General features: G+C 34.6%; 1 protein-coding gene across 4 annotated transcripts in view; it reads right to left on the reverse strand.

Annotated features, from left to right (window-relative positions):
* Nucleotides 1–19486, reverse strand: part of wdb (serine/threonine-protein phosphatase regulatory subunit widerborst) — a 426118-nt gene that overhangs the window by 281946 nt on the left and 124686 nt on the right. The gene's annotated exons all lie outside the window — the stretch shown is intronic.

A 19486-nucleotide genomic window follows, 5' to 3' on the forward strand; every position in this document is an offset into this window, starting at 1 on the left:
TGATCATACTCATATTTGACAATGATTTACCCAAAGAATGAGATACCACCCAATTCTAAGAACAACTACCAATTATTGATTTAACAAGAAATGTACCCCTCCGAAAATTTAAGATTGGTACATAAATACACTGTCTTATGAAAAAGTAATAAATCCTGTACTCATTTAATTATATAGCCGTATCAAAAATAAAATAGGTTAATAACCTTTAAAATTTGAATAGTTGGCCATAAGAGGGACACCAACATTTAAAATGGATCCTAGGAAACGTTTACCGAATTTTATTGGATAATTCCCAAATTTAAAAGGAAACAAACATATAAAGATAATAAACCTCTGTACATACCCATATAACGTGCTAAATCCTTATCAAAGGGGTCAACAACCTCCGATATTCGACTTTTGGTAAATCTTTACCCATGAAAGGGAACGATGTGGACCATCCAAATTTACAGTGGTACATATTGAAGACCTGTATTATGATACCAAATGCTTATATTACTCAATTTCTAAAACTAAGTGGATAAGCCAAGATACCCCTCCCAAATTTTTAAAGGCTGCATCAATGTACCCATGTCTTATGATAGGAAATGAACCTACATACATGACCATATAACCATATAAGGTAATAGGACCTTATCCAAGGTGATAAATTGAGCCAAAACCAAACACGTGGTTGTATTAAAATTTGGCAATTTTGTACCCCTAAAAGGAACGAGGTTGACCACCCAAATTTATAGTGATCTATATTACGGTCCTATACTATAGTAACTAATATATAAAATGGGCAATATCCAAAATTAAAGGGGTGGGTCAAGGTACTCCTCCCAAAATTTAAAGGGGTGCACCAATATACCTATGTCTTATGTAATGGACCCCCATGCATGACCATATAACTATATAAGGTAATAGGACATCATCCAAGGAGATAAATTATGTCGAAAACCAAACATGTGGTACAACGTATTGCTTACGTTTATATTTTTGGCAATTTTGTACCCCTAAAAGCGAATGAGGTGGACCACCCAAATTTATCACAATACATATTAGGGTCCTGTACTATAATACCCAATGTTTAAATTGGTCAATTTCCAAAATTTAAGAGATGGGCCAAGGTACACCTCCCAAATTTAAAAGAGGTGCAAATGTACCTGTCTTACGATATGAAATGGATACCTGTATACACCCATATGACTATACAAGGGGATAAAATGAGCCAAAAACCAAACACGTGGTTGTACTAAAATTCGGCAATTTTGTACCCATGAAAGGGAACGAGGTGGACCATCCAAATTTATAGTGATCTATATTAGGGTCCTATACCATTATACCAAATGTTTAAATTGGGCAATTTCCAAAATTTAAGGGGTCGGCCAAAGTACCCTCTCAAAATTTTAAAGGGGTGCATTCATATACCCATGTCTTATGAAAGCTAATGGATCCCTGTATACGCACATATAACCATATAGGGTAATAACACCTCATCAAAAGGGATAAATTAGGTCAAAAACCTTCGAAATTTAAATTTTTGGCAATTTTTTACCCATGGTCCTGGGCTACCATATTAAATTTTTAGATTTGGCAATTTCCAAAATTTAAGGGGTGGTGGTCCTATGTACCCCTGCCAAAATTTAGGGGATGGGCCAAGTTACCCCTGCCAAAATTTAGTGGAGTGCTCCTAAGTACCCCTAGGTCATTGACCCCGGGCCAAGGTGATTGGCCTTTGACCTATGATGTCATAAAGGTCGGGGTCAAAGTTCAAAGTCAGATCAGGTCACGCCTTACTACTACTACTTTCAATGTTCTTGTTATGAATCCTTTTTATATGGACCCGCGCGCTCTAGTACACCACTACTGAAGTACTCACCCCCATCTCGTTGTTCGAGATAACCCGAATTCGGAAACTTTTCATTGCTCGGTACTCTCCCGAATTTTTTGACTGTCACAGTCTCTCCAGCAATAATACTTTTCATAACGAGTTGGAGGTTTCGTAGTACAGTCAACGAAACAGAAGTAGGAACGAGTCTCAACGAAATCTTATACGTTGAAGTACTTTAAACGAATAGAAGGAAAGGACGAAGTACAATGTACAGTTATTAATTGCTCAGCTGTTGTTCCTATAAAAGGTTACAGTACAACCTGCATGATTGCGCACTTAAAAAGGCGTCATCCAATTATATGGAGCCAAGAAAGACTGAAGATTGCGGAAGATGACCCACCGGACGAGGGAGAAGCAGAAAAGCGGATCTTCCAATTGTCCACAGGTAAAATTTCGTATGTTTTACATAAGGTGACCAGATATACTCTTTTGAAGGTTCATATTATTATTATTATTATTATTATTATTATTATTATTATTATTATTATTATTATTCAGTATTAATAATACACAGTGCTCAAGTTTCAGTCTTACAAAAATACATGAATTTTCGTTTTGTTCAACATTTTGTATGACTTTCCATATCTAAAATAAAACTTCCATCAGTTTTAGATATATCCTAACTATATAAAACTACATGAGCTGACATTGAATTATTGAGCACTTCCTGCATGGCTACAATGATTAAATTTAGCATGATTGTAGCTGTCCGGAACTGAGAGGAAAATTGCTGAAAGTGAATATTTTTATTTTTAGGGGGTCTAAAGAGATGAAGAATTTCCCCATGTTATTTAAATGAGCCTTTTTTGGACTATAATCTGATGTCTTAAGTACTTAAAATTCGAACAAAATCTTGAAATTCGGTATCATTGTATGATTTTGTTAGCGTTACCTAAGTAAATCATCAAAAATTAAAACTTCCAACCGTAGAGTCGTTTTATGGAGAACTGAAACATCTTTTCTATGTTATTTATATGGGACGTCTTCTACACCACAAAATGTTTATGCGCTTCTGGCATGATTAAAATGATGAAATTTGGCATGATTCTAGCCAGCCAGGATTAACTGACAGGAAGATTGCCAAAAGTGAATATTTTTAATTTTTTAGGAGTCTAAAGAGGGATGAAGAAATTCCCATGTTATTTAAGTGGCCGTTTCCTTGGGATGTAGATAGTTGTACGTAAAGAAACGATAGAACTGTGGGATCAAGGGGTGCGATGCCCCCCGATGGGCAGATTTAGGAAGTATGAAGAGAAAGCCCACGAAATTCACTGTAGATGCAAACGGTGATAGATAAGAAATGCGACACCGAGGAGACACAGGTAAGATATTCCCGAAAATTTATATGCACTTACTCTCATTACCCTAACACGAAAACCACTATCAGTTCATATATACAGGTTGTCTCAGAATTCCTTTTACAACGCTTGGGGGTTGAAACTAGACTCCTCCCACAAATTCATGTGCATACACGTCGAAAGCGGTATCCTTTACGAGTTATAAGCGTGGGAAATTAGGCGGCACAGAATTGAGAGGCGCCATAGTACGGTGCGGACACTTGGTGGCGTTTCTGTGACCAGATACCAGATTTTTTTGTAACCAGATTTTATGACCCCTTTTTTGAATGTTGAAAAACGAGTATGGGGGTATGTACTCGTTCTCTCTTACGACCCCTATATAACATAACATTACACAAGGATTGTATTGAACATAGCATAGAATACACAAGACTATGAACGCAGAAAATACTGGGGGTGTACTCGTTCCCTTTTATGAGCAGATTTTAACATAGCAGAGACTACGAACGCAAAGACACCCCTATGTAACATGAAAGAGTATGGCTTATTTTTCAACCTTTATGTAACATAGCATAGATTACACAGAAAAGGTTACAAGCATTTTTAACATAGCAGAACTGATAAGAGTATGGCCTATTTTAACCACTATTTAACATAGCACAGATTACAACCCCTATTTAATACAACAGAGTATATGCGTACTCGTTCACTATTTAATACAACAGAGTATATGTGTACTCGTTCAACTCCTATGTAACAGAAATTACACATTCATCAACTACTGCATGTCCCAGAAGTACTAATAATCGAAATCAAAGGTCAAATCTTAAACCCGAATAACTCGTAAACGAAGCAACATATTGAGCTATTGTTCCCACAGTTAGTAATACGTCAAGTACATCTCTTAAAAGTACTCACCATCGAGGTCAAAGGTCAAATATTAAAACCCGAATACCTAGTACACGGAGCCACGTACTGAGGTGGTGTTTCCACATTTACTAACAGGTCATCAACTACATGTCTCAAAAGTACTGACCATCGAGGTCTAAGGTCAAATATTTAAACCAGAATAACTCGCAAACGGATCCACATACTGAGCTGCTGTTTCCACATTTAGTAATAGGTAATCAACTACATGTCCCAAGAGTACTGACAATTGAAGTAAAAGGTAAAACATTTAAACGTAAATAACTCGTAAACGAAGCGACGGATAAATTCGTGAGACCTATTCATTTTTGTACCAACGAAAAATGGTATTTTTGCTGGCTCAGAATTTCTATATCTTCTGATGCTATTCAAATAAACAAAGAAATAAATTTAAACTAACCAGAAAAAGCGAAGAAGGACCATTTTAACTAACTCAAATTTTAAATCATTTTGTACTACTCAAATACACGAAGGAATAAATTTGAGTGGAGTATTTAGTTTTGTATCAACCAGAAAAAACTAAGAACTACCTGAGTATTTTATATCATTTTGTAAATTTAAACAAACAACGGAATAAATTAGTACTCATCAGAAAAAGTTAAAAAGGTCCATTTTAACTACTCCAGAATTCATGTACCTTTTGTACTACTAGAATAAACCAGAACAAAACAAGGAAATGCCATTTTAACTAGCTAGGAATTTCTGTAGCTTTTTGCTATTCAAATAAACGAAGGAATAGATTTGAGTGGGCTATTTAATTTTGTAAACCAGATAAAACCGAAGGATTATTTCAACTAGCTAAGTATTTTAAACCATTTTGTTCTATATAAATAAGCAAAGGAATAAATTTATAGTAACCAGAAAATGTGAAAAAGGCTTATTTTAACAAACTCAGAATTGATGTACCTTTTGTACTGCTTAAATAAACGAATTTGAGTGGAGTATTTAGTTTTGTAACAACCAGTAAAAAACCCGAAGGGTTATTTTAACTAGCTGAGTATTTTATACCTTTTTGTAATATTTAAACAAAGGAATAAATTTGTATCAAGAAAATAGTGAAGAAATGCCATTCGAACTAGCTCAGCATGTTATACCTTTCTGTGCTATTCAAACTATCATTCAAACAAACGAAGCAATCATTTGAGTGGCTTATATACTTTTGACTAACGAGAAAGAGGAAGTACCGCAAAGCAAAGAAATAAAGCAAAGAAATAAATTTGTACTAACGAGAAAAAGCGAAAAAGGCCCATTTTGACTAGCTCAGAATTTTGTGCTATTTAAATAAACAAAGGAATAAATTACTACTAACTGGAAAAAAATATGTACCCTATTGAAGTTTGTAAAAACCAGAAAAGAATGTATATTTAAAAAGTAAAGAAAGGTCCATGTTAACTAGCTGAGTATTTTATACCATCTTGTACTATTTAAATAAACAAAGGAATAAATTTGTACTAACCAGAAAAAAGCGAAAAAAGACTATTTTAACTAGTTCCGAATTTAAGTCTTGTACTACTCAAATAAAGGAAATCATAAATATGGGTGTCCTACTTTTTGTACCAACGAGATAAAACGAAGGACCATTTTTTGGAGCTGGGTATATTAAATCATCTTGTACTATTTAAATAAACAAAAGGAATAAATTTGTACCAACGAGAAAAAGCGAAAAAAGACCATTTTAACTAGCTCCGACTTATGTACCTTTTGTACTACTCAAATAAACGAAAGAATAAATCTGAGTGTTCTACTTTTTGTATCAACGAGAAAAAATGAAAGACCATTTTAGGTAGCTGAATATTTTAAATCATATCGTACTATTTAAATAAACAAAGGAATAAACTTGTACTAACCAGAAAAAGGGAAAAAAGACCATTTTAACTAGCTCCGAATTTATGTATTTTTTGTACTACTAAAATAAACGAAAGAATAAATATGGGTGTTCCACTTCTTGTACCGACAAAAAAACGAAGACGGACCATTTTAGCTAGCTATTTATATCTTTTTGTAATATTTAAATAAACAAAGGGATAAATTGAGTGACCTATTCAATTTTGTACCAACGAGAAATGCCACTTTTAACTAGCTCAAATTTATGTACGTTTTGCATTACTCGCATGAACGAACGAATACATCTGAGTGATCTATTCAATTTTGTACCAAGGAGAAATGCCATTTTAACTAGCTTGGAATTTCTGTCATTTTGTACTATTCAAATAATCGAAGGAATAAATTTAGGCGTCTTATTTTTATGTACGAGAAATGCCCTTTTGAACTAGCTCAGAATATCTGTACCTTTTCGTGCCATTCAAATAAACGAAGAAATAAATGTGGATGGAGTATTTAGAACCAGAAAAAAGAATGAATAAAATTTAGGTAGACTATGTCCTTTTGTACTATTTAAACAAACGAAGGGATAATTTTGAGTGACCTATTTTTGGGGTCAGCTCTGGTCGGGTCGAGTCAACTCTGGTCAATTCACTTCGGTCAACTGACCTTAGGTTGAGCTTTAACTCGGCTGGAGCGGAAAGCTGCTGTTTTTCACTAGCTGCTTAATTAAAAATAGCAATTTTTAATTGATTTTATAGAAACCATAAATCTATTTTTAACACTTGCAGCTAGTGTTTTTATGGTAAATGCTTATTTTTGTACTTGTGTGTACTTTAATTTATAAATGTGGAAGATTGATTTTACCAATCGACTGTAATATTAATATCTACGCCAAATTGGAGTCTGGATTTAGAACAAAGATAGAAGTTGTTTAATCAAGGCCAAAAGAAAGATTGGCTATGGAAGACCAAGCCCAAGCTGGGCCGTGGTAGAGAATTCATGCCTGGTGGATGGTGTCCATGGTTCGATCCCAGGTTGTGTTAAGTTGGCTTTGTGCTGGAGAAACGTCGTGTAGTGGGTTTTCTCGGGGTTCTTCTGTTTCCTCCCACTTTCTTCATTCTATCATTTTCATTTCCCTTAGCCTCGGTGCAGAATCGAGGGACCAGATTTCATTTCATTTCACCAAGTCCAAGAACATCGATACAAGAACAAGATAAAGATTGGATATGCAAGACAAAGTGGATAGTAATCTTGCTCTTGGCCTTCTTTTCGTGATCACCAAGTAGCGATGAGCGTATTTTCTTGCTTTCCGTATAGTATGAAAGACCATAATCAAAATCACACTTGGTCTTCATTTGTACCGATGAGGTCAGCATTCTTGGCTCTTGTATAGCATGAAAGACCACCAAGACTACGAAAAGCAGAACCAAGACTTGACTGTGCAAGACAAAGAATAAGACACAGTATTGATGACCAAGACCCAGGGTGCGAATTGTTTGAATTTCATTTGTTGGGCTGAAAGTGATGAGATAAAATTAGTACTTTATAATTAATTATCATGTATTTTTAAATTTTAAATTACAAAATTCATATTATGTATCTTCTTACTTGCAACTATATATACTATAAAATACGTTTTTATTACCGAGAAAGAAAAATCAAAGTGGTGCGGGTCCCGAAATCACAAGAACCTATTTTGGAATGAAAGTTGAAGAATTGGAAAAAAATCACAGGTGTTCTCCCGTTTCCTCAACCCTTATCCTTGTAGTTAAACGATTTCCTTCTGTCTCCCCCAAGAGACTCTTGCTACTGCCTTCCGAGAAGACCCTCTGCCTTCCGAGCAGGTGAGAACGCTGATCTTGAAGAAAAATTTCGTCACATAGAACTAAAGCAAGAAAAAAAAATTTCTCCCACGTCGGACATTGGTATCAGTTATAAAAATAAATAACCAAACCTCAAAAGTGCCAAATATTTCCTAAGATGCATATACAAATTCCCAGCTTGATGTAGCTAGTGATTAACATGTAAGACTTCGGTAAACGTGGTCCGGGTTTAATTCCCAATGGGAGTGCATTTTGGCGTTCACCCAGTGTCGTGACCATAGTGCTCTCAAACGGGTCGGGTCGGGACAACTCGGGTCGGGTTGTCGGGTCGGGTCAGTCAATTCGAGTCGGTCTTCAACCCGACCCGACCCGTTGAGAGCACTAGTTATATGGAACGTGTTGAAATGGCGAACGAAAATATTATTTCTAGTAAGAGTGGAAGAACTTAGAAACCAACAATGACATTTCAGACAAATTTATGACTCAAACTAGAATATAACGAGACCCTTTCGCATTCATGAATTGTTTGCAAAACATGCTGTTTTGAGACAGTAGGAATCAAGATTGTGAACTGTGACGTCACCTTGTTAGTTTCTGCCCCTGTGAATGAGTTTCAACTCTCGTTGTAAGAACGAGAGAAATAAATATTTTCATGTTATTATACATCAGAAATATCAACATTGTAAATGATAAATTTTCGCAATTTCCTCAGAGAGAATCGAACCGCGGACGACTAAATTACGAAACGAATGCTCAAGCCACTACCCTAAGACCGTTGTGTTAAATAAGATTCCAGAAACACTCGTGTATGTAGCAAATTGCACATGTTTGCGATTCGAATATTTTATTAACAATGAAATACTGTTTCCGGCCATGATAAAATACTATAGTCCAGAGAACTCAAGTTTAAATTTAAAAAAGACACACAAAAACAAGGACATGAAGGCGAAACTGGTTTTGAGAGTGTTCGAACCCTTAACTGAAACCTGCTGCCTCAGACCACTTTTTTCTCATTCACCGAAAGTATCTCCGTAACTTATCTCTCTTATACGTTTATTCTGGTTTTACAGTTATTTTCAGTAACCTTGAACGACAGGGACACGAACACAGATACTTCGAGGACATTTAATATTCCAAAGGCTCTCCCACCGGAAATCGAAACTGAGACTACGCTGATGGGTGGGGTACCTGGTTCCTTCCGAAGGCAACTAAACTTGAGACGAACATAGCATAGGTGTCCAAACTCGTGAGCCCGACGCTCGTGAGCTCGGCACTCACGCTCAACCGGGCTCGGGCTCAATAATTGAACGCGAGCCCGAGCCCCAATGAAATAAGCGAGCGCGAACCCAATCGAGAGAAGTGAGTGCGAGCCCGTGTGATCGCGAGCCCAGTTAAGAGAAATGAGCGCGACCCACTTCAGAGAAGTAATCGCGAGCCCGAGTGAGTGCGAGCCCAGTTGAGAGAAGTGATCGCGAGTCCAGTTGAGACTGGCGAGCACGAGCCCGAGTGAGCGCGAGCCCAGTTGGGAGAAACGATCGCGAGCTCAACTGACCGCGAGCCCGAGTGAGTGCAAGCTCAGTTGAAAAAATGAACGTGAGCTCGAGCGAGCGCCAGTTAAATTGAGTGCGAGCCTCGCTTCACATTCACGTGCACTCATTTGCTTTAGAGTCAAAAAATAGGAAACTTATTCCATGTGCAGAATTGTAAAGGAAGAATAAAACAACTTTACAAAAGGAAAAAGCACATTCTTGAGGTCTGAGCTGTCATTTTATTGTCCAGAGGACTTCAAACACCTTACGATAGAGAACCGACTTTTTCGTGGTTATTATGAGAAGATGGTATTTGTTTGCGGGTGGTATTTGTTTTTGTTGTTTTAGTAACAACTTCCATGACCCAAGCTTTTTTTGTGAGATCATAGAGTAAGGAAACTACTTGACCTTGAGAAGTAGGAAATTCATTTACTAATAGCAACTAATGAAGCTATGCGTTCATAGAAAAGCCGAGCGAAATAATTATGTATTATTTAATTGTAGCTTCTTTAAATCCCAATAAACAAGAGTAGCTCTTAAGAATGTTGATAACTTGCACCATAATGGTTATTCAGCCCATTAATTTATATGAGGGAACAGTTTTAATTTTTTGAAATAAAAGAATTTTAGCCTGTTAATTTTACTAAACTTTTTCTTCTTGAGATCTTTAAATGTGTTCTAAGTGAAATTTAACTACTGTATTATGTAATTTTAATATATACCGGTATAAATAAAAACTAAAACAATATTACATTGAATGTTTTTAAAGCAAGGAACTCTTAAATAGGACAGAAAAATAAATTAGTAAAATTGAATGATTAAAATCTCGTCTATTTAAAAGAAAATACTTTCTCATATAAGTCAATGGGCTATTAAAAAAGAAAGCAATTCAACATCCAAAAAAATAAAAGAGACACACCTCCTTTCATTACATTTTTTTGAGAGCTACCCTGAAACGATGGCGTGTCGTTTGTTCAACCAGAGTTAAAAGTGAGGGAAAACACGGGGGATGTCATCCCCCACTTCCAAAAATATCTACGGCGTCCCTCCACTTCCTAAAAAATATAGTGGGCAAAGATAGGCACAGGGGACGGCATGACGTCATGCGTTCCCAACCTTTTCAGATCCATTTTTACCCCAGGTTAAAACTCGATTTTGATGATGTTTGACACAATATTTTCATTGCGGATTTATCAAATCTTATTACCGTGAAGATTAGCACATACCTGACGAAATAGCTAAGGGTTGCCAGCACTTATTGATTCACTGTGAATATGTGGTAAGTATTCTTATCTTCCAGACGAGCGAGATCTCATATAACCTCACTGATGAAAAAGAATATTAAGCTCCAAACAAACAAACACAAAACATTCTAAATTTCACGATAGCTTCGTAAATTGACATAATTACATTTCCGCTTTTAACGTAGTCCTTAATATTACTTCATTTTAGATAAGTACTATTTTTCCGTTATGTTACGCCATTAAAGAACCGGCTTTTAATATACATAAGGAAATGTAAAGATGAATTGAAAACTAGAACCACAATATGCATACCATTTTCGAAAGTATTACACATAACTTCTCGACTCAAACTTATGTTATGACGTAAATTTCATTCATAAACATCTTTATTGAGCTTTCACTAACTTCTAATTTTCTTTGGTATTGTTTTAACAAAATACAGGCTATAATCAACGCATATTTTCAAATTTTCAGTTTTAATACTCTTAAACTTGGCCTAAATTAAGAAATATTCGTATTTAATGTATTTTAGCAGGACAATATGCTTTTAAATACATAATTAAAAGTAGAGGTTGCTCCTGAGGGAAGTCACAAAGTAAAAAAATTAAAGATTTCTTGCTTCAAAGTAAGGGGGAAAAGTAATCTAATGGACTTAGAAGATCCAGGCCCGAATGGGAACACTATTGTGGGGCTCCAGGTTCCAGAAAAACATGTAAAGAAATTGCATTAAGACTATATCATCCCGGTATTCATGGAAGTGTCATATCACTTAATAGGCCTAATTTTTCATCAGAAGTTGCAAACGTAAAGAAATAAACAAACTACTGCAGAATTAACTTTAGAAATTATTGCTTGTTTGTTAATACAAACTATTCACTTCCTCAAAATTTAGATAGAAGCCAACAGGCTATACGCTCCCTTGTTTATGTTCATGGATGTATATTACAATATGCTATTATGATAACTTCACAAGCCAAGAGTAACAGAGCCATCTAAAAGTCTGATGATCACTTGGCCGAGTGTCCCGCGAGCAGAATGTATTATTTACATGTATTACTTGCAGAATTTAGTCATAGGAGCCACACTGGCTTCCACAGATAACATTATGCTGCTAAGACGGCATTGGATAGATTACACTCTAGCGCGGGACTCGACTGGGAGCAATCGGTCCAATCTGCTTAAGTCCGGCCCTGATTATTGTATACGACAATTAATATAGTAGGAAAGTTTTCTTCTTTTAGTTTGAAGCAACAAAAAGTCTTAATTTTTATTCGTGTTACTTCTCTTACAAGCCCCCTCCGATTAAAAGTACATTTTAAAAAATTAGAAAATATTTTTCTACATTTCCTTCTCTCTATATATAAAAGTTATTGCTCTGGAGGTATACACTATCAAAGTTTCTCAAAAATTGCTAATTTTTAATGCTTTGATTAGCACGTCCCTGTAGGATACTCGGGAACTCCTGCAAGTATTACTGGAGCCCATGAGACCATTGATATTGCAATACCTCTGAAGTACAGTACTATTATTTCGTTGTGTTACATTCAAACCGATATAAAGGAGTCTGGGAAAGTTCACTTTTCCTTTTGGTTTGCTTTTAGCTTCCGCAGAGATTGTTTTATTATAAAATTGTTTTAACCAACACTTATAGTCACTGGTATCAGATCCAGTTACTTCCTTTACCAAACGTTTAGCAGACTTTCGGGAAACGTTTAGCTCTTGTTATTATAAGTTCTGTAATTTCACGAATGTTGAATACCTGTAATGTCTCTTTAAATTTCTACTTCTAATTTTACTTCTAAAGCTGTCTTCTCACAAAAATATAAATAAATAAAAATTAACCTAAGAATCTGTGTGTTAGTTGAAAACAAGAGATATCTATGCGTAATGTGGGTGTCGGATGTAAGCTCACCGACAGTCTTATATTACAGGAACGGAAAAAGCTCACCGATAGCAAACATAAGCTCTCTTGAGGGACTTGTAATAAAATTCACCGAATATTGAAATTCAGGTGTTAGTTACTTCCTAAGCAGAAAATGGAGCTACTATCTTATATAACTTATCTTTCAGGTATAAAAAATAAGGACGTTGCGGAGTTGCGTTGTATTAAACGTGGGCAGACCTTGAGGAACTTGTAATAAAATGCCCTGGATATTAAAATCGAGCTTTTGACTACAATTACAAATAGGCCAAATAACTCGGAATAAAGTAGAGCTACTAATGTCGTATAGCAGCTATCATATATCGAAATAAAATGGAGATGTTGCAAGTTTAATGTGTAAAGCTTAGGCGACAGTAAGCCTAATTTTGGCCCTGGATATTTTCGAACGAAATTTTTCTTATAAGCCTGACAATTCATCAACTGCATTAAAATAATTTCATGATTGGGCATGAATACTTACACAATACAAGTTGCTTGCTAACAGGACTGGTGTTATTATTATTATTATTATTTTACGAAAATCATACTCAGATATATTTATGCCTTGCTTCTTAGTGCTGCCGTCGTGCTTGCAGACCAACACTCAAACAAATCTCTTTCTTATTTACAAACACTAAGCCTTTTTTTGGTTCATAAGTTGTTTTGATCTTAGTAAATAAGAAAGAGATTCATTTGATGAGTATTAGTCTGCAAGTGTGATGACAGCCTTAAGACTTTGCAACACTCGTAATATTTTATTCTGATGTCTGATAACTCCTATATGACGTTAGTCGTATAGCCTATTTTCTATTGAGGAACTAGGTGTTGCAGCTCCAGTACGACGTGTGTCTACGAAGTTACAACAGTTTTTGGACACACATCACATTTATAATAAATGCTAAAAGCGTGACAAGTTTCTGCAACTTACGTCAGATCTTATGACTATTTTGTACTTTGGTCACCAATGTTAACTTTCCATATACACCCTTTTGTGCACCCAACACTATAGCTGCGTGCGCACATGGACTAAGTATTTTCCCTTTTCGTACACATTTTTTGTTATATTAAAAAAATTGACGCATTGATATTCAGTGCTTAAGTCTTCATCACGTGTAAGGCCTGGTGACCATTTCCTAACATCTCCAAAAACCTTTCATATCCTGTTCTGAATTACTCCTTTGACTTTGTCTCACCCTTGAAGTCTCTTCTACGTTATACAGTGTTAATAGGAATTTTCCAATGAGAATGTTCTATCATTGGGATTTAAGAACACACAAAACACACATATTGAACAGATGAAATAAAAGAAACAGACATATATACAATATAAACAATTGGTAACTTCTCAATTAAGAAGGGGAGGTCGGCCGTCCTTTTGTCATCCCTTGACATAATTAAATATAATTAATCAACATCAAGAAGTACATAATATTCAATTAAATAAAAGAAAAAGAAAAATACAATAATAAGATGTACTGCTGTGACATCTCCCTCCCCCTTAATTGAGGAAATTTGTTATCTGTACAAATTTCCGTAGACAATATCGTTTCATTCAGGTTTACTCTTCCTTTCATATTTGATAATTTACCTTTTCAGTTTGAAATGGTGCAACATTAATGTTTGAAGCATCTCACTCAGTTATATGCAGTACTTACCTTTTCGCATATGCACTGATATGCCTTAACTCATTACGAGAACTCACTTATTATGAATGATTGCATATATATCTATGGCAATAATCGACAATTTTTCAGACATCATTGAGACAAGAATAATAAAATAAAATCAATCAAAATACTCATAGCCACCAGCAGGTCACCAAAAGTGAAATAATTACACCCGCGTATATCTTACACTGTTGATCAGTTTCTTAATTTTCTGTTAGTTATATTTGGTAACTAGTAAGCTTTACGTCTAAAGCCGGATTACTATATTATGAATATATTTGTCTTTCAGTTATATTAGTATGGAATGCTTGGAAACCTTTTGCACAGTAATCATTTCATAAACTATACGATCCACATCTAATTTCAATATTCCGGTACTAACTACAATCACATAGTACTGTTCATGCACTGTATGAACTACGACTCCTTTTAGGACTTTAGAAGTAACATATGACAGCTCATTATGTTTCAGGGTAGAATAAGCAAGCAGTTAAATATTGTATAATTACATACAATAAGCTACTACCTCAGAATGCAATATCTTTAACATAAAAAATCCATAATCATATCTGGAGGCAACTGGCAACAATAATTCTACTCTAAGTATACTGAAATAGAATTATTCATGGATTGTTTCAATACATCTTTAATGCTAGTTATCTGTTGTTAAATTATTTTCTTTTACCTTTAGAACCGCTTTTTAACAAACTTTGTACTTTAGAAAATTTTCTCAAATAATTTTGATGGAAAGAATAATGTCTAAGTTAGTTTCCAAATTCGATTAATGTGTAATATTCTGTTTCGATTTAAGTTAGAGAAATCAACAACCTTCTCGAGACTATTTTTGTTTCAAAAATTTTTCATTCTCAGCAACATTCGAAAATGATATTTAAGGTAAACAAAAGAAGTTTACTAGAACCAATTGTTCTTTACTCAGTTTTTAACAATTAAACTTTTCTGGTCCTACTATTTATTTTAGTATTGTGTTATTAAACATCTCCTTTATCTAGGATACCAAGCAATACCTCTTTCACATCTCCATTCAACTGAAGTTTTTCTCTTACTGCAAGTCCGTATACTACTAGGGTTACCTCATCTTGGCAAATTTCACTTATCTATTTTGCCAACGTAATTATTTACTTGCCAAATGTGTTATGATTTGTTTAATTAACAAGGCTTATTTCACAAGGACGACAATTTCAGTTTAAGCACCATGTATTGCACCAATTCAAACACTTGATCGAGGGCAGTAAGATCTACATAGGAACATTTTGAATATTTTTCTTACAATCTTAATAAATCTCTGCAAGATTGTCCTAGTTCTGTAGTTGAATTCCCCTCAAAATTCCTTTTTGCAAAACACAAAAATGGCGTATATACGAAATAGTTTTCATCTACTTAAAGTACTCTAAGTCTCATTAAATCATTATTATTATTATATCATTTAAGCCTTTTCGTAGGCTTTTCGCTTCTTGCCTTCTCATTGAATTATGCAGTTCAAATTCTAAGACTGTATACGGACCACGCCAAACAATCCTAGCTTTTTTCTTTTTTTTAAGTACTCCACGTACTATGCCATTAAAAACCATTACTTTAAGTTAAAATAGTTAAGAATTACAGGATTCTTCCACTGAACTGAACCAATGAGTTTAAAGTGTTAGAGTGTATTACTTATATTTTGCTCCCTAAAATCTTGATATAATTTCCATACCCGCAATGCTCTTCAATAAGCATTATTTGCAATAATCCTGGAATACTTGCAACTCTCGCAAACAACATCTCGAGTGAATATATGAAATGGGAGTGTGCATAATCACTTCATGCACAAATACGGCATACTTTATTCATTGGTACGCCAATACGCAATGTCAAAGAAACTGAACTAAAAACGCATAACTACATTCAAGAGCACCTTTACTACCAGACAAGTTATTTATCCATGTCTAGATTTATTACGTTTTAATTTTATTATGGTAATTTGTATTACAATTGTTGAATTATTTGCCAAAGATTAGTTTACTACATGATTTTCAAACCTCAAGCGACAGTCTCACCGTCCACTTTAGACAAGGGAGTGACTACTACAGGAGACTACGACAAAGGATTTTCCCTGTGAATAAACATGTTTCAATTGACATTGTCGGGAAGAATTCGCATTATATTTAAGATACTCTTTTTTTTTTCAAATACCATGGTGAAGTATCGAATATAACTATTCGCATTTTTACTTCTCATCAGTGTTTTTATTTCACTGACGAGAATAAGAGGATCTCTTACTGTTACAATTTTTCTTTAGTTTGTACCAAGAATTCGGGCTATCAAGAATCGTAAATAAACTTTTCTAATCTTATTATGATTTGTCTCAAACTAGCGATCATGTAAGGGGTTGTTGTGAAATTCATATAAAATAGCTTGTCGTTAATCTACTTCTAATCGGCCACTTTAATACCTATGCTCTGGTGTGCATATTATATCTTCCTTATTGTGCCGTTGTTTATAGGAAACCTTTTATTCAAGACACGTTTATGTGTTTATTTAATTATTTAATCTCCTTTAAATACTATAATTAATCAAGTCTATTTTAAGAAAGACAATTTCAATTTTACTAATTTAGAGAGAATTTTTAACTTGATATAATTACGCAAGATATCTACAAGTCCCTAACCAACTTGAACGCAATTTCATAATAGTGCACAGCCTAGATGTATTCACTGCAAATAGAACGGCGATTTTCTTTTTACTGTTATCAGTAGTTTTAATTCACTAGTTAAATACTCTGTTAAAGTAATAAATAAGGAGGTATTTATTATTCTTTTCTTGTGGTAATATGCCAGTTAAGTAGCATCGGTAATACCGAACGCTGTCCGGAAACTATATTGCAAACCACAATTGCAATACATATCTTAGCAGTGCAGGCCTTAATGGAAGTCCGTTTTCGCTTTAAGGTAACAAAACTAATTGACGTTTATAGTTTATGTAATTTTTCTTTTTCTTTCAAAGGAACTATAATGGTACTGTACCTTTTTTTTATGGACGACCATAACTATGATGCAACTCCAAACATCGTTGCGCTTGTCTCTTGTTTAGGAAAAGGGGTAGTTAGGGATTATTTCACTTAATCGGACATTAGTTTCCCTAATTTTGCTCATTCAATGTCTAAGTAAAACGCATCGTGCTATAGGTCGATAATTTATGTTATTACTACTACTTTATTTATTTTTGGAGCCTTCCAGATTCAATAATTGAAATGAATCAATCATTTGCATTAATACTAAATGATTTTGCTTCTAACGGCTTCTTTGTTTTACTAGGAAGACCAGAACTGACATTTTCACCAGCGTTTGCCTTGGAAATTAATACAAACATTTCTAATGTAAAACCTTGTAAGGCATGTACCGAAAAACTTGATCAAACCGGATTCTTTGTCGCTACAACCCAAGAGTTACTCTTGCATCATATTATTTTATTATATAACTTCCTATGTGCATTAAGTAATTAGTTGTTATTGAACTTAACGGATACAAATTCCATTGTATTTTGAATATGATTAACAATCAAAAATAAATTTAAGAATGTAAGAACCCGTTTTGAAAACTAACCTTCACTGCAAAAAAAAATAAATAAATAATAAATAAATAAATAAATAAATATACATATTGGTATTTATTAAACCTTAAATTGAATTTTTTTATTGGTCGGCCCGAACGCACCTGGAAGTCGAACCGCTGACGTTAAGATAATGAACTATTGTAGTCTCCCAACTGTGTAATTACTTTTTACATGTTTACTAATGGGAATCAATAGGAACTGAAGGTTCGATTACGGTCTAAAGTTACAAGACTATACTTATCGACACTTGACATTCCAGATTCTCATTTACAAAGAAAGAAAGAGTATTCGATACACTGGCGTGTAATTCAATTATTTATACTGCTTTAATAATTATCGAACTTGTCTTTAAATATTGTTACTGTGAGTATGACAACCTACATAAACGGTCTACCATTTCGCGTTCATGTTTGGATGGAACCTCGAACAGCTCATCTTCTGCGCTAGTTATTAATACAATGTAACTTATCACTTAGCAGACAGTGAAACTTCAAGTCGTTAACTTATTACTGGCAATATTTAATTATTTTTCGCTGAGACGTGACTGTTCTAACCTAAGTATTAAGTCTAATAAGGAAGGTTATTTACTTGCTACTGCCAGATTACCTTTGCAAAACTCCAAAATCATTTTTGAGAGATATTATCTCAGTCTTCTAAAGGTGCTAAGGCTAAGGGTTAAGGAATTACATATTTTAAGTGTATCTGTAAATTAGGACAAGGACACTGATAACTATTTGCTCCAGTGACACAATTTCCTAAAATACTCCTTTTTTTTTTAAAAAAAAAGTTTGTTTATTGATTCTTTCTCTGCTTTTAAAACAAATACATAAGTTAATAAATTTCCTGTGACCTAACGGGCACTTCCTTCTGGAAACTTGATAGTTTCTTTCTCTCTGTCCTTTTTTTTAAAGACATATAACTCAATGTTTGTCTACAACACGACCGTGTACGGACGAAAGGATGGGGGTGTCAGAGGACATCTGTGACCTCCCCTGAACTCTCTTCGGATTTTTTTTCTAACAATGAGAAATAGGGTTACAAACTACGAAGGAAGGATAGAGAAATTTAAAGAGACATTGGTATGTAAAAAGGAAGTGTCTCCCTAACAAACTTCGAGTTTTCGAATTTACTTTCACCTATCGATACTTTTGAACGTACCTTTACTTATTGATATTTAAAATAAGCGCAATCATGTTTCGAATGGTCACTACTGCATTGGCCATTCTACTGAATTTAGAAGTTGTTTTTGCTGATTTTATTTTTCTTACGTGACCACAACCCAGACCACCAATGGAGATAATTATATATGCATTTTCTTCACAAGTAATGAAATATCTATGCATTCATGTATAATGAACTTCTTTCTATAACAAAATGCACAAACGTTTTATCTTCTCCTTTAACGAAACAAATTGTCTGTATGTGTTTTCAACCTTTTTCTTGGCGAGGCCGTCCAGTAATTGAGGCACTCATCTACTGTACCTACACTTTGAAACAGTTTTCCGAATTATTTACTAATTTTCCTTTTATTCAAAAATAATTAGGACACTGTCTTTCCCTCCTGCATGGGATCACCATGCCCCGAGGTGGCAGTAGCCTTTCCACCTTCTTTACTCTACTTGGCATTGACTTCCCATTTTCAACGGAATCTGGCGCCATTTTTACCTCGAGTCTTCTTGCAGACTCCATAGTACCGGACGACACTATACCTTCGTGAACTATTACAAATTGCCCTTTCAATATTGTTCTTTAATCAGAAATAAAA

Source organism: Thermobia domestica, chromosome 11 (genome assembly GCF_964235325.1).
Source record: "Thermobia domestica chromosome 11, izTheDome1.hap1.1, whole genome shotgun sequence".
In the NCBI taxonomy this organism is placed as follows: Eukaryota; Metazoa; Arthropoda; class Insecta; order Zygentoma; family Lepismatidae; genus Thermobia; species Thermobia domestica.